Source organism: Sarcophilus harrisii, chromosome 2 (assembly GCF_902635505.1).
Source record: "Sarcophilus harrisii chromosome 2, mSarHar1.11, whole genome shotgun sequence".
NCBI lineage: Eukaryota > Metazoa > Chordata > Mammalia > Dasyuromorphia > Dasyuridae > Sarcophilus > Sarcophilus harrisii.
In genome coordinates, this window is record NC_045427.1 from 409,066,467 (window position 1) to 409,079,665 (window position 13,199).

The following is a 13,199-nucleotide window of genomic DNA, read 5'->3' on the forward strand; positions in this document are numbered from 1 at the left end:
ATGTAATCCAGAACTCTATCCTAGACACTACTCTTTCTTATACTTTCACCCAATGGTTTTGTCCTCTCCCAATGGGAGAGGACAAATTAATTTGTAAATTACTCTAACTTTATATTTTTAGCATTTCTTACCTAAACTCCAATCGTACACCCCCAACTTGAATATTTCATCCTGTATATACAGTCTTTATTGACTTTACAAACTCAATATGTCCAAAACAGAACCCTTTATTTTCTTTTTCTAGCTTCCTTATTTCTGTTAATAGCACCCAATTTTTCAGTCATTTGTTCAATCATGGAAATTTAGATCATACCCATGTCTTTAATTTCCCTTACCTCTTCTACATTTAATTAGTTATCAAGTCCTATTGCTTCTTAATCCTACAACAAGAACTTAGATTCTTGTCACTCATGGCCTTGGCACCACCCAGTAGCTCATCATTAGAAACTGATATGACCTTATGAGTAGAAATGACACTAGAGAAGAGGGATCACCTCCAGCTCAATATTCTAAGGACTGTGGGGTCTTTCCCGTGAAAGTGTATCATCATCTTCTCCATTAAAATGTGAACTTCCTGAGGGCAAGAACTGTTTTACTGCTTGTAAGATAGTTGGACTTGTTAGCTATTGCTGTTCAGTCTTTTTAGTAAAGTCTGACTCTTTATGACCTCATTTGGGGTTTTCTCGGCTGGAGTTGTTTTGTCATTCTCTTTTCCATCTTGTTTTACATATGAAGAAATCGCAACAAATAGGTTTACAGTTTTCTCAGAATCACATTGCTGATCTGAGGTCAGATTTGAACTCAGGAAGAAGAGATTTCTGATTCTAGACTCCCCTATTTCTTGGACTTTGCACATTTATTGTATTCAGTAAATGTTTTTTCCTCTCTTCCTCCCTCCCTCCCTTCCTCCATCCCTCCATCCTTCCTTTTCTCTCTCCTTCCCCCTCTCCTTTACCTCCTTCCTTCCTTCCTTCCTTCCTTCCTTCCTTCCTTCCTTCCTTCCTTCCTTCCTTCCTTCCTTCCTTCCTTCCTTCCTTCCTTCCTTCCTTCTTTTCTTCCTTCTTTTCCTCTATTTCACTCTGTATTTTGCCCAAAATGTCTGTATAGTATACCTTTGCATAGATTGTCCTCCACATCTGAAATGCTGAACTTGTCTCATCAAGAGGATGAGATTCCTAACTTTCTTTAAAGAATACCTTAGATGCCATATCCTCCATTATGCATTCTATCTTTCCTGATCTTTCCAGTTATTAAGTGCTCTCCCACTTAGATAAAACATTTTAAAGTGCTTGCTATGTGCCAGGCACCTTTTTTTTTTAAACATAACTTTGTTTCTCCCCCCTCCCCCCCCAGGCAATTGAGGTTAAATGACTTGCCCAGGGTCACACAGCTAGGAATTAAGTGTCTCAGGTCGGATTTGAAGTCAGGTCCTCCTGACTTTAGGGCTGGTGCTCTGTCTACTGTCACCTAGCTCCCCCTGGATATTTTTTTTTCTCCTATGATTTATCTGTGTTTACATTGTCATCTTTCCCAGTCTCTACCCCTCCTCCACAATGGATGTAAGCCTTTTTGAGGGTAGGAACTGTTTTTTTTTTTCTTTAGAGTTCCAGTGCCTACCATACTGCCTGAAATATAGCAGGCATTCAATAAGTACTTATTGAATGGAAATGAATTTAATTGAAATGAATCTCCATTTTACAGAGAAAAAAAAACTGAGGCCCAGGAAAGTCAGGTCAATTGCCATATGGTCCAGTGGTTGAAATGTGTTGAAATCAGGACTTGAACCAAGTCTTCTGATTCTGATTCAATATTTTTCAATCATGCAATGCTGTAGTCATATAACAAATAGAAAATGATGAGATAACTAGAGCATAATATAACTGTATAATATGTGTAGTATATCAAAGATAACTAGAGACCAGAGATAACTGGTGCTAGAAAGGACCACAAGGGTCTTTTAATTCAATGGTTTCATTTTATAGAGCAGTAAACAGATTCATGTGATTTCCCAAGACCATGATAAATTTTAGAGCTGGCATTAAGAGCCGAAATTTTTTAATTCTAAAGCCAGAACTTTCCATAAATCTAGAAAGCTTTCAGAAATGAGCAGAAAAGACTACAGAATGGTGTGTTGAGATTGTTTTGCCAAGATAGCACACAGAGATGCTTTAATAATCAAATACCTCCCAGGCCATTGCCAATTGTCTTGGTTTTTGTCTTGCATATGGACTTAGATGCCTATAAGAAGAGAGACTGAAGTTGATGACTTTGTGCAATTCTATCTCACTTAAATACAATTCACTTGCAAATCAAGACATCACCCCATGATGTCATTGATCTTTGAAAACCAAGAATGAACAACAACAATAATAAAATACTATATCAGTCTGGATATAACGGTGTGTACCTAATAAATAATGAAAAATGATAACAAAAATATGACATATTTACTGCTAATTTTTTAAAACATTGTTTTCAAATTAAGGCAAGATATTTCCTTGCGTCATTATGGGTCTTTCTGTCTTGATCTCTTTAACATTATTTTCATTTTCGTGATTATCCTACAGTAAATAAAGGTATAAACTGAAATCAGAGGGTGTTTTTTAGATCCAGAAAAGGGGAAAGATGTTGTCCCTGTTTAAAACAATATGGCATTCCAAGACTGAGAAACTACACAAAGAAGAGTGATCAGTCAACTTTCCATTTTCATTGAATGCCGATTGACTTTGCTAAGTTAGTGATAATGTTGTAAAACATTGTGCTTGGCAAATAGTAGAAGCTGAGTAAGTGTTTGCTCCCTTCCCTTTCTCCTCTCCATAATCAGTTTTATGAGGAGGGGCACTCCTTAAGTGACTTAAATTTGGTATTTCACACAGCACAGTACTCTGTATATACTCAGTGCTCAATGAGTATTTATTGAATTGAATACAAATAAAAGATGCATATGGATTCTTATAAATTTGGATCTGGGTGGCTTGGTGCATAGATTGTTGGGCTTAAATTTAGGAAGACCTGAATTTAAATCTGGCCTCAGATATTTACTAGTGCATGACTCTGTATAAATCATTCAACTCCCATCTGCCTCAGTTTCTTCATATGTAAAAAGGGAATAATAACAATAGTACTTATCTCCCTGGTTTGTTGTGAGGATCAAATGAGATATCTCTAAAACCCTTTGTAAACCTTAAAACTTTATATAAATACTAGCTACTACTATTGTTATTATTGAACTTTTGCTTTGTTTGAGTAAAAAACCCAGTCTTTCATTTTGTAAGAATCATAAGTGATACTTCAATATTTCTTTGAATCTGTGATCTCATGAGACACATGTGATATAATAGTGGATAGGAAGACAAGCTCAAATCCTCCTTTTGACATTTATTAGCTGAGTGTTTGGTAAATCACCTAATCTCTCTGAGCCTCAGTTTCCCAATGTGTAAAATAGGGATAATAATACTCATGGTATTTTCCTTGTAATGTAAGATTTGAGTAATTTAATTTACATAAAGTATTTTGTAAACTTTAAAACTAATAAAATTTCAGATGTTATCATCATCATCATCATCATTTTGTATACTCCCTCTGATGATATTGATCTCAATCCCTCCATGCCTTTGATGTGAATCTTGTCTTTGCCTTTCAATAACTTCTAAATATAGTACCCATATAATGTGCTGGAAACTTTCTTCTGGTTCTTTTAATACTGGGGATATATTTGAGAAGTAGCATGGAACCAACTAGTTCTTCAGTCAGGAATACTTGTATTCAGGTTTAACTCAACATACATTGTCCGACTAATCCTGGATAAGCCATTCATCTTCCAAGCTCTCTCTAAGATGAGAAGGTGTTGATCAGCATAGCTAAAAGGAGCTCCCTATATTGATGAAATCATATTTGACCCAAATACAAACAACCTAGTGCCTCCCTCAGGGTGTCCAGATGCTATCTCTCAGTCTTGTTGTTTGACAGGTCTCCCTTCTTCTCCTGATGCACATCTTTTATGAGAATGGCTGTTCCACTTCTTCTTGAATGTGCTATCATAGACAATGTTTTGTTATCCATTTACAAACATAATGTTTTTCTCGTAGTCCTGTGGATTATCAGCAATTGTGATTCTTTTGAGATCCTGGCATTGAAAAGCTAATCCTTATGTCAATCAACGCTTCTTATAACACAAAGGACTTGTGTGTACACACATTTGGGAAGATTTTCTTACTTTTCTTGGCATATAGCTCCTGTCTAGAAAACCTGGGAAACCAAATGAATGGTAATCCCTACTTCACTAAAACCAGTTCTTGACTTGCAAACACACACATAATAATATCACACAGAAAAGCTTTGCTAAAGGATAAGAAACTCACACCTATGAATGAATATTCTTACATGGACTTACATTTGAGCAAGATTATTCTGGCAGTTGTGAAGAGGACTGACACTTTCCAGAGTATAATGTCTTGAGCAGTAGTGCATTCTCACTTGAGGCCTTCACTAGATGACCTTTATATTCTGATGTCTCTTCCAACTCTGTGAACCTGTAATTCTATCATTGGGCAGCCATTAGTATCTTATTTATTTATTTTTATGTTAATGATATATTATTTTTCCAATTCCAAATAAAGATTGTTTCCAACATTCATTTTTGTAAGATTTTGAGTTCCAATTTCTCTCTCTCTCTCTCTCTCTCTCTCTCTCTCTCTCTCTCTCCTCTTCCCTAAGACAGAGAGCGAACTGATATAGCTTATACAGGTACAATCAATTTTTAACTTATTTCCATATGAATCATGTCTGGAAAGAAAATCAGAACAAAAGGGAAGAACATGAGAAACAATAACAACAACTACAAAAACAACAACAAAAAGTATGCTTTGATCTTCATTGTCTCCAAAGTTCTATTTCTGGATGTGAATAGCATTTTCCATCCAAAGCCTATTGAAATTGTCTGGCATCACTATATTGCTGAGAAGAGCTAAGTCTATCATAATTGACCATCACACAATCTTGTTATTACTGTGTACAGTGTTCTCATGGTTCTATTCACTTCACTTAGCATCAGTTCATGTAAGTCTTTCCAGACTTTTCTGAATCATCTTATTTTATAATATTCCATTATATTCCTTTACCATAACATATTCAGCCATTTTCCAGTTGATGAGCATCCACTCAGTTTCCAATTTTTTGTCACTACAAGAAGGGCTGCTACAAATATTTTTGTATGTGTGGGTCCTTTCTGTTGGAATCCTGCAAGCTGCAAGGGCTCTTGGAACCAAGCAGAGAGATAGGCCTCTAAGAATCTAGCTATCCGGGTCCAAGGAAAGAGACAAGACTTGGGAGAAAATAAACGTTTGCATTTTATCAGCTGGCTACAATTTAGGTGATTATTTATTTTTAACTGAAACTAAGGCTGCCTCCAGAAAACCTCCCCAAGAAACATCCTCCCAGAGAGAACTCTTATATTTTAAAGAAGAAAAAACACCCACACCTTTCCCCTCTTTTATTATTTCTTTGGGATCATGGACCCAGTATGGCATTGTGACACTGCTTCTACTTTCACAAGATGTCTGTCAAATCTCTAAACTTATCTACAGTCTTAAATGTGAAGTTTCTCAATATAACTATATTTCTTTCTTCCATCCCATCTAGGAATTCTAACACCTGAAGCAAATTCAGTTGAAGCTGGACAAGGAGAGATTAAGTCAAAGGTATGGCCATTTCTACTCATAGTTGTATAGATGGAAGAAAAGGTCCATGGAATTTGGAGAAGAACTGGTTGAAGAACTGAAGGGCCAAAGGGATTGAAGAGACTAGAGATTAGGGTGTACCTGTGAGCCAGGTTTCAAATTTACTGAGAAGAGGGGAGGACTTCCAAAATAATTTGGAAGTCACAATTACAGCAATAAGGATCTGAAGAAAATGGAGTCAACTTTGAATGAGGAGAGGTAGTTTCTGAGTAATGTTTATAGAGGGAATATCTGCAGATAGAATCATGGAACATTCAGTATGTTGATTTCTTTTCAACCCCCTTTTTGGGGGTTCAAGAAAGGAAGCAACCAATTTTAGATAATTTGCCAGAGATACAGTATCTTCAGGATAAAGTCAGGTTTCACTGAGAACCAGAAGATGGAAGGACTGTGTATTTGAGAGGGTTCTAAAAAGAGGAGACATTTGTTAACAATAAAGATGGGTTCTAGGGTGTCCAGGAGAAAGGCAGGGAAGATGGTAAGGATATGTTGTGAGAGTTAGAGCTGAGCTGGACAGGAATAAGTGTGGGAACAGATAGCAGGGGACAAAGGTTTTTACATAAACAGAAGTCAGTTTTGTATCTTAGAGTTTATAGGACTAACGGGTAGGAATTTGCTAGCCATAGGTCATGGACAGTGCAGAGAAATCCAGTGAACTCCAGAAGAGTATGCAGCAAGAGCTCTGAGTGATTTGAAGCTCCCTCAAATGATAACTGTGGAGATGGGTAGATTTTTAATCTGACAGAAAATACAGCGACTGTCATATTTATTGAGTGCTTACTTTGTGCTCAGAGCTGGGGAGATCAAAGGAGGGAATTGTAATCTTATTCCTCAAAGGCTGAGGATCCCTTCCTAACACTTCCATTTCACATGGATCCCTGCGTTGGTGAGGAAGGGGCAGTCCTGGGTGGGAAGGTGGCCAAGTGAAAAGTGTGATAGTTACAAAACTCTAGGCTTGCAGCTCAGCAGTCCTATGAGGAGAAGGGCAAAGTGCTGGTTTTACAAGAAAATGGTCTTATCCTCTGCTTTTTGCATACCATGAGTTGAAGTGTTTTCTTTTTGTTTTCCTCATTCTTCTCCTCTTCTTCCTCCACTTCCTTCTTTTCTTCCTCCTCCTTTCTCTCTTCCTTTTTCCTCCTTCTCTTCCTCCTTTTCCTCCTTTTTCCTCCTTTCCTTCTTCCTCCTCCTCCTCCTCTATTCCTCCTTATCCCCTGCCCTCCCTCTCTCTCTTTCTCCCCCAGTTGAACAGTCTCTTCCAGAAATAATGTAAATTAACTTTTCCATGGGAACTATTATTCCATAGATTTAAAAAATGTGAAATTTCAGTATAGATATGTTTCATCTAGTAAAAAAAAAGACTAAGCATTGCATAGAATGGAAAGCAATGGACTTTGAGACAGAGGCTGGTTCTGCTCTTTATATTCTGGCCATGACTTTCACCGTCTATGTTACTGACCAAATCACTTTATCTGGGAGGAAGGCAAAGTGATTCCAGGCAAAGAACAATGAAGAAGAACAGAGCTTGGAATAACAGGGTCTTTGTTTTAATTTTAACTCTTTCATTTCCCATTACCTAGTCACTGAAATTAGGAAATTTCAGTTTCCTCATCTGTAAAATGAAGGGTTGATCTTAGATGACCTCTCCCAGTGCTTCAAGTTTTAGGTCTATGATCATATGACTTTTTTCACCTCAGTTTCTTCATCTGTAGAAAAAGGGTTGATAATGATACTTGCACTGTCTCCCTCAGGGGCTTGTTGGGAGGAAAGTGCTTTGTAAATGGGAGAATGCTATAGAAATTGGACCTCATATTCTGGTGAGTTGTTTTCTTTTTCTAAATTGTCTCATGAGCCAACACATCAACTCCAGATACATGTTTGTATTCCCAAAATCTAGTTCAGACATGGGAGGATCATTTCCTAATTCAAAAGATAAACACTTCTCATAGAGTCAAGGAGGGGAAGCAGTTTTCATTGCAACAGGTGTTGCCCGTTAGTTCTAGTAGCATTTGGCATCCTCTCCCTGAAGCATCCCCTTTCACCCAAGCCTTCAGTATGAAGCATAATCATCCTCTTGCATCATTGGAGGGAGATGTACCATCCTCTGTCTTGGAACCTTTGCTTCCTGAGACAACATTTTCCCTCTACTACATCCTGTTTGGCTAAATTCTGAATTCCCCAAATAAAACACAGTGTCAGGGGCTTCAACACTACTCAGAATGCCAGGCTGAGCTTTTTACAGGGAACTCCACCCAAGACCAGTACCAGATCAGGGGGTTGAGAATAGCAGGATCCTAGGATTTTTAAGAGTGGTAAGGGACCTCAGGACCTTAGCTAGTCCCACACTCCCATTTCATAGGTGAGGAAACTGAGACACAGAGCATTCACATGACTTGCCTAACATCACAAGTAGGAAGCACTGAAGGTTAGAATCTGACTCTAAATTCTATACTCTATTACATCATACTAGTTCACACACGGAGTTGGTAACCTCTACTAGGGCAGGTATCTTACTTCTTAAATGCAGTTGTCTGCTTCTCAAAATGCTTCTTGAATACACATAGATGTTTATCAAAACTTGGAGCTATCACATCTCTTCTCCTAGATTGGGCTGATGGTAGTTCCCTATATTATCCATTGTTCTTTTCCTAACTTGGTTACTGATTTGTATCTTTTGCTATTCCCAGATTTTTCATCGTACTTTAACTTTATTGACAGAATGCTTTCCATCTACTGTCTCAGCTACTTTGGCAAGAAGATCAGTTATTCCCCCCTTCCCCCACGTACCATCTCTCCTTTCCCCTTTCATATCCAGGAAAACATGTCATCCTGGATTCCAATCATCCAGTAAGTCATCCTGATTTCTAATTCTATGACACAATGACAGGTCCATTCTCCCTCTGTTCCACTGTCTAGAAGCTTTGCTCTTAGTGTTTTCCCTGCCTCATTAGATGGTGCAGTAATATGGGGCAATAAGGACTGGGTTAGGGACTAGGATATTTTCTCTTACTCCCATTGCGGAATTGGATTGTCAAGATCTTCTTTTAACAATATTCGCAGAAGATTCACAGAAACTCAGGATCAGAGAATCAAGAATTTAGAGCTGGAAGTGTCCAAAGCAATCATCTTGTTCAGTCTCCTTAATTTATAGGTGAGGAGGCTGACGTATAGGGAAGAGAAGGAAGCTCTTCTTTTGTTCAGTTGTTTTTTTCAGATCCGTCCAATTTCTTGTGATCCCTTTTGGGATTTTCCTGGCAAAGATAATTGAAATAATTTGCCATTTCCTTCTCCAGCTCATTTTATAGATGAGGAAACAGAGGCAGAGTTAAGTGACTTATACAGGGTCACACAGTTGATATGTGTTTAAGGCCAGATTTGAATTCAAGAAAATGAGTCTTTTCCTGACTCCAGGCCTGGTGCTTTATCATTGTGTCACCTATTTAGCTGCCCGGACTTTCTTAAGGATCAAATTTTAGTTTCTCTCTGATTAGGAAATCCAGATTTGAACAGTTGCAAATTGTGAGAATATCATTTTAGCCTCCAGGGAGGAAAGAAAAAAACTTCTTCCAACAAGCAGGTGCTGTGGGGTTGTGTCTCTTTAGCTTGGTGTAGGCACAGTGTGGTTTAGGATTCACTGGATCCATGAAGTTAGAGGTCTTGGATTCAACTCTTGACTCTAATACTTACTTTACTGTCTCTATGACCTCGAGTAATTTGCAATCTGAACCTGTTTGCTCCAGCTTAAAGTCAGCATCCTAAATTTTTAAATCTAAAATCTTCAGTCCAGGCTGCAAGGACTCCAAATCCTCCTCTTCCTCTCAAAATGATTAGAAAGTCTTAGTTTTTTCCCAGGCATTTGGCATTCTCTGCTCCCAGTCTTAACTGGAGTTTAGTAGCCCAGAAAAGATTGGAAGACCCCGCAGGTAGACATCCCCAGAGAAATGACTAGATAAGAAACTGGAGAGGTGGGGCCTCCTGTTTCCTTGTGAATTAATGACCCTCCCCAGCAAAGGCAAGCTGCATTGTCCTGGTTTGCTGAAAGCCTCTGATTCTGCCACAGTCAGAAGCTGGGGTTATTAGGTGGCTCTGAGATGCAGTTTTTTTTCTTTCCACTAGGGGGTGGGGGAGTTTGGAGGACCCAAAAGAATGCTGTCTGCCTAAAAATACTGATCATTTTAGAATAAGCTGAATGATGGAGCCTCAAATGATATGTTTCATAGTTAAGCATAATGGGCTTAAAGTCAAAGGACTTGAATTCTAATCCTCGCACTCAGGATTGTATGTCCGCTGGGCAAGATATTTCCCCTCTCTGTGTTTCACTTTCCTATCTGTAAGAAAAAGGGTTTGATGCTGTCTGAGCTATCTTTTAGCTCTAAAGCCTGTGATCTGGGAAATTAGGAATTTGGTTGGTGACATACCTGAAATTGGTCTTGTTCTCAGTGAACTGGAGATGTGGATTTGGCTTATCTGCTCCAGCACAGTGTCTGACAAGGCTGTACCAAGAACCAATGCTTTTTCTGGAGTGCAGCATTCTCACCTTCTACCCATTTCCCCTTGTTTCCTCTTCCTTCCCAACTCCCCAAACATCAATCTCTGTTTCTGTCTCCTCCTCTTCTTCCTCTTCCTCCTTCTCTTCCTTCTTCTTCTTCCTCCTTCTCTTTCTTCTTCTTCCTCCTTCCCTTTCTTCTTCTTCCTCCTTCTCTTTCTTCTTCTTCTTCTTCCTCTTTCTCTTTCTTCTTCTTCTTCCTCCTTCTCTTTCTTCTTCTTCCTCCTTCTCTTTCTTCTTCTTCCTCCTTCTCTTTCTTCTTCTTCTTCTTCTTCTTCTTCTTCTTCTTCTTCTTCTTCTTCTTCTTCTTCCTCCTTCTCTTTCTTCTTCTTCCTCCTTCTCTTTCTTCTTCTTCTTCCTCCTCTTTCTTCTTCTTCTTCTTCTTCTTCTTCTTCTTCTTCTTCTTCTTCTTCTTCTTCTTCTTTCTTCTTCTTCTTCTTCTTCTTCTTCTTCTTCTTCTTCTTCTTCTCTCTCTCTCTCTCTCTTCCTTTTTCACTAGAGTAGCAGTCAGATGTGGGTACAAGAGGAATTCAAAAATGAATCACTGTTTTCTTGCTTTAGATGTTGTTATCAACCATGGGGCAGCACATCTTTCAGTTATTTTTGAATATATCATTAAAGGATTTTTTAGACTAGTGCATTTATTTTATATTTTTCAACATTTTGCAAATAAAAGTTAAAAGTATACAAGAGTTGCTTCTTTTTTTGGGGGGGTCATAGGTATGTAAAATACAAATTTTTCTTATTGTTGTAGCAAATACTTGGGAACAAAATAGGTGCTCACTAGCTGGTAAATGAATAAGTTGTAGTCTGTCAAAAAAAATTTTTTTTGTAAGACTGATAAACATGCAGAATTTACTGAATATTGGGGAGACATCATATGAACTAAAGAATAAGTGAAGTAAGAGCCAAAAAAATTGACATGATCACAATAACATAAAAGAAAATAACTTCAGAATATTTTAGAACTCTGATCAATGTGATGAACAATTTTGAATCCAGAGTACTATAGTGAAACATATACTGTCCTCTGAAGAGACTGTAGGTAAGTAATGACATAATTTTATCACTCATGATCAATATGTTCATTTGTTTTGCTTAAAAGTACTTCTTCATTCCATATTCCTGGGGAAGGAAGAGCTTGTAGGATGATCAATGATAATGATTTTAAAAATCAATTGTACTTTAAAAAATGGAATATATTCTATGATCTATGAGGAAAAGTAAATGAAAATAAATGCACAAAGACTCCCAATGGGAATTAAAAAAACATATTATATGATTTGTATTAAAATTAAGGAATAAAAATGTGCGACTAGCTACTGAGTAAATTCAATTATTTACATTGAAATTCAGTCTTTAAATTGGATAAGGATCAGATATCCAAGATATATAGAGAGTTAACATAAACATTGGCAAAGCCATTATTAAACAGATAAATAATCAATAGATATGAACAAAAACTTCTCAAAAAAACCAATTGAAAGGTATTATTGACCATGTGAAAGATTGCTTCAAGTAGCTAATAATATGAAACATAACAAACAAAACAACCTCAGGGTTTTACCTCATATTGAGTGAATTGGAAAAGATGATAAAGGATGGAAAACGTGTTGGAGGAGCTTTTAAAAAAAACATACAGTTACACTTTTTTTTTTTTGGTGGAACTGTGGATTGGTCCAACCTTTTGGGAAAGTTATTTGGAATTTTTTTTAAATGGCTTAAATGTCTATACCTTTTGACCTTGAGATCATTGATAGATATATGCTTCAAGAAGGTCAAAACCAAAAAGATCTGCTATTTGTAAAATATTCATAGGAACACTTCAGTGATAGCAAAGAAGTAAAAACAAAGTACATGCCCATTGATCGGAGAATAATACTTAAACAAATGTTGGCACATAAATATAAAGAAATATTACCATGAGATAAAAAGCAATGGATATGAAGAAGTGAGAGAAGCAAGGGGAGATTTATACAAAAGGATGCAGAATGAAATAAGCAGAACCAGGAAGACAATATGCACAATGATGACAACAATGTAAATAAAAGGAACAAAAGCTTGAAATTGAACATTATGAAATTTTGACAAAGCTTAGTTCTGAAGAAGAGTCAAGAAGATACATTTTGCTTCTTTCTTTTCAAGTGGGGCCTATAGGTATAACATATTGTGTTTTCTGTTAGACACAGTTGGTTTATATTGCTTGAACCTTCTCTCTCTCTCTCTTTTTAAAACAATGCTACAAGGAATGACTTGCTATATATATGTGTATGGGTATGGATATATTTGGAAATGAAGATGATGTAAAAACATGCTATCAATAAAAATAAGATTAAAAAGAAATTCAATGTTAAGTTTCTAATAAAACCTTTAATTAAAAAGTTTTAAATGGTTTTTAAAGGATAACATTTTGCTGTGAGATGGCAGTATGGTATATGGAAAAAAGAACTGGACATGGAATTAAAGCTCATTCAGTACTAGCTCTGTTACTTGTTAGCTGTGCCTCTATAGACAAGTCATTTTGGCCTTAGTTTCTAAGTCTATAAAATGAGACAATAATAATGGTTCCTCCCCACTTGACTCCATTGCTTTAAGGAAAATACATTATTAATCTTTAAGTATTAAAGAAATGTGAGCTTGATAAGACAGGGCTTAGTGAACCTCTGACTCGTGGATATTCTTTTCTAAAAGGAAATTAAAGTAAGACTGGAACCTGATGCTTGCACAAGACAAGTTGTCAGATTAGTTGAAATGAATGTGAAGGGCAGCTTTTAAAAATGTAAAATAATTCTTTCTCTACCATTTCCAACCCCTTCCCACTTATTTTAAAATTCTGAATTTTTTATTTGAAGTTTTTCAAATTAGAGCTTTCAGATGGATTAATTGAATATTGCATCCATTTCCCTCCTTATTTTACA

General features: G+C 36.9%; 1 long non-coding RNA gene across 2 annotated transcripts in view; it reads left to right on the forward strand.

Moving 5' to 3' along the window:
- The window catches only part of LOC116421674, a 94,213-nt gene that overhangs the window by 19,173 nt on the left and 61,841 nt on the right, over positions 1-13,199 (forward strand). For both annotated transcript variants that reach the window (XR_004232154.1, XR_004232155.1), the window contains exon 2: positions 5,641-5,699. This is a non-coding gene — a long non-coding RNA (uncharacterized LOC116421674). The remainder of the gene's footprint in view (positions 1-5,640; positions 5,700-13,199) is intronic.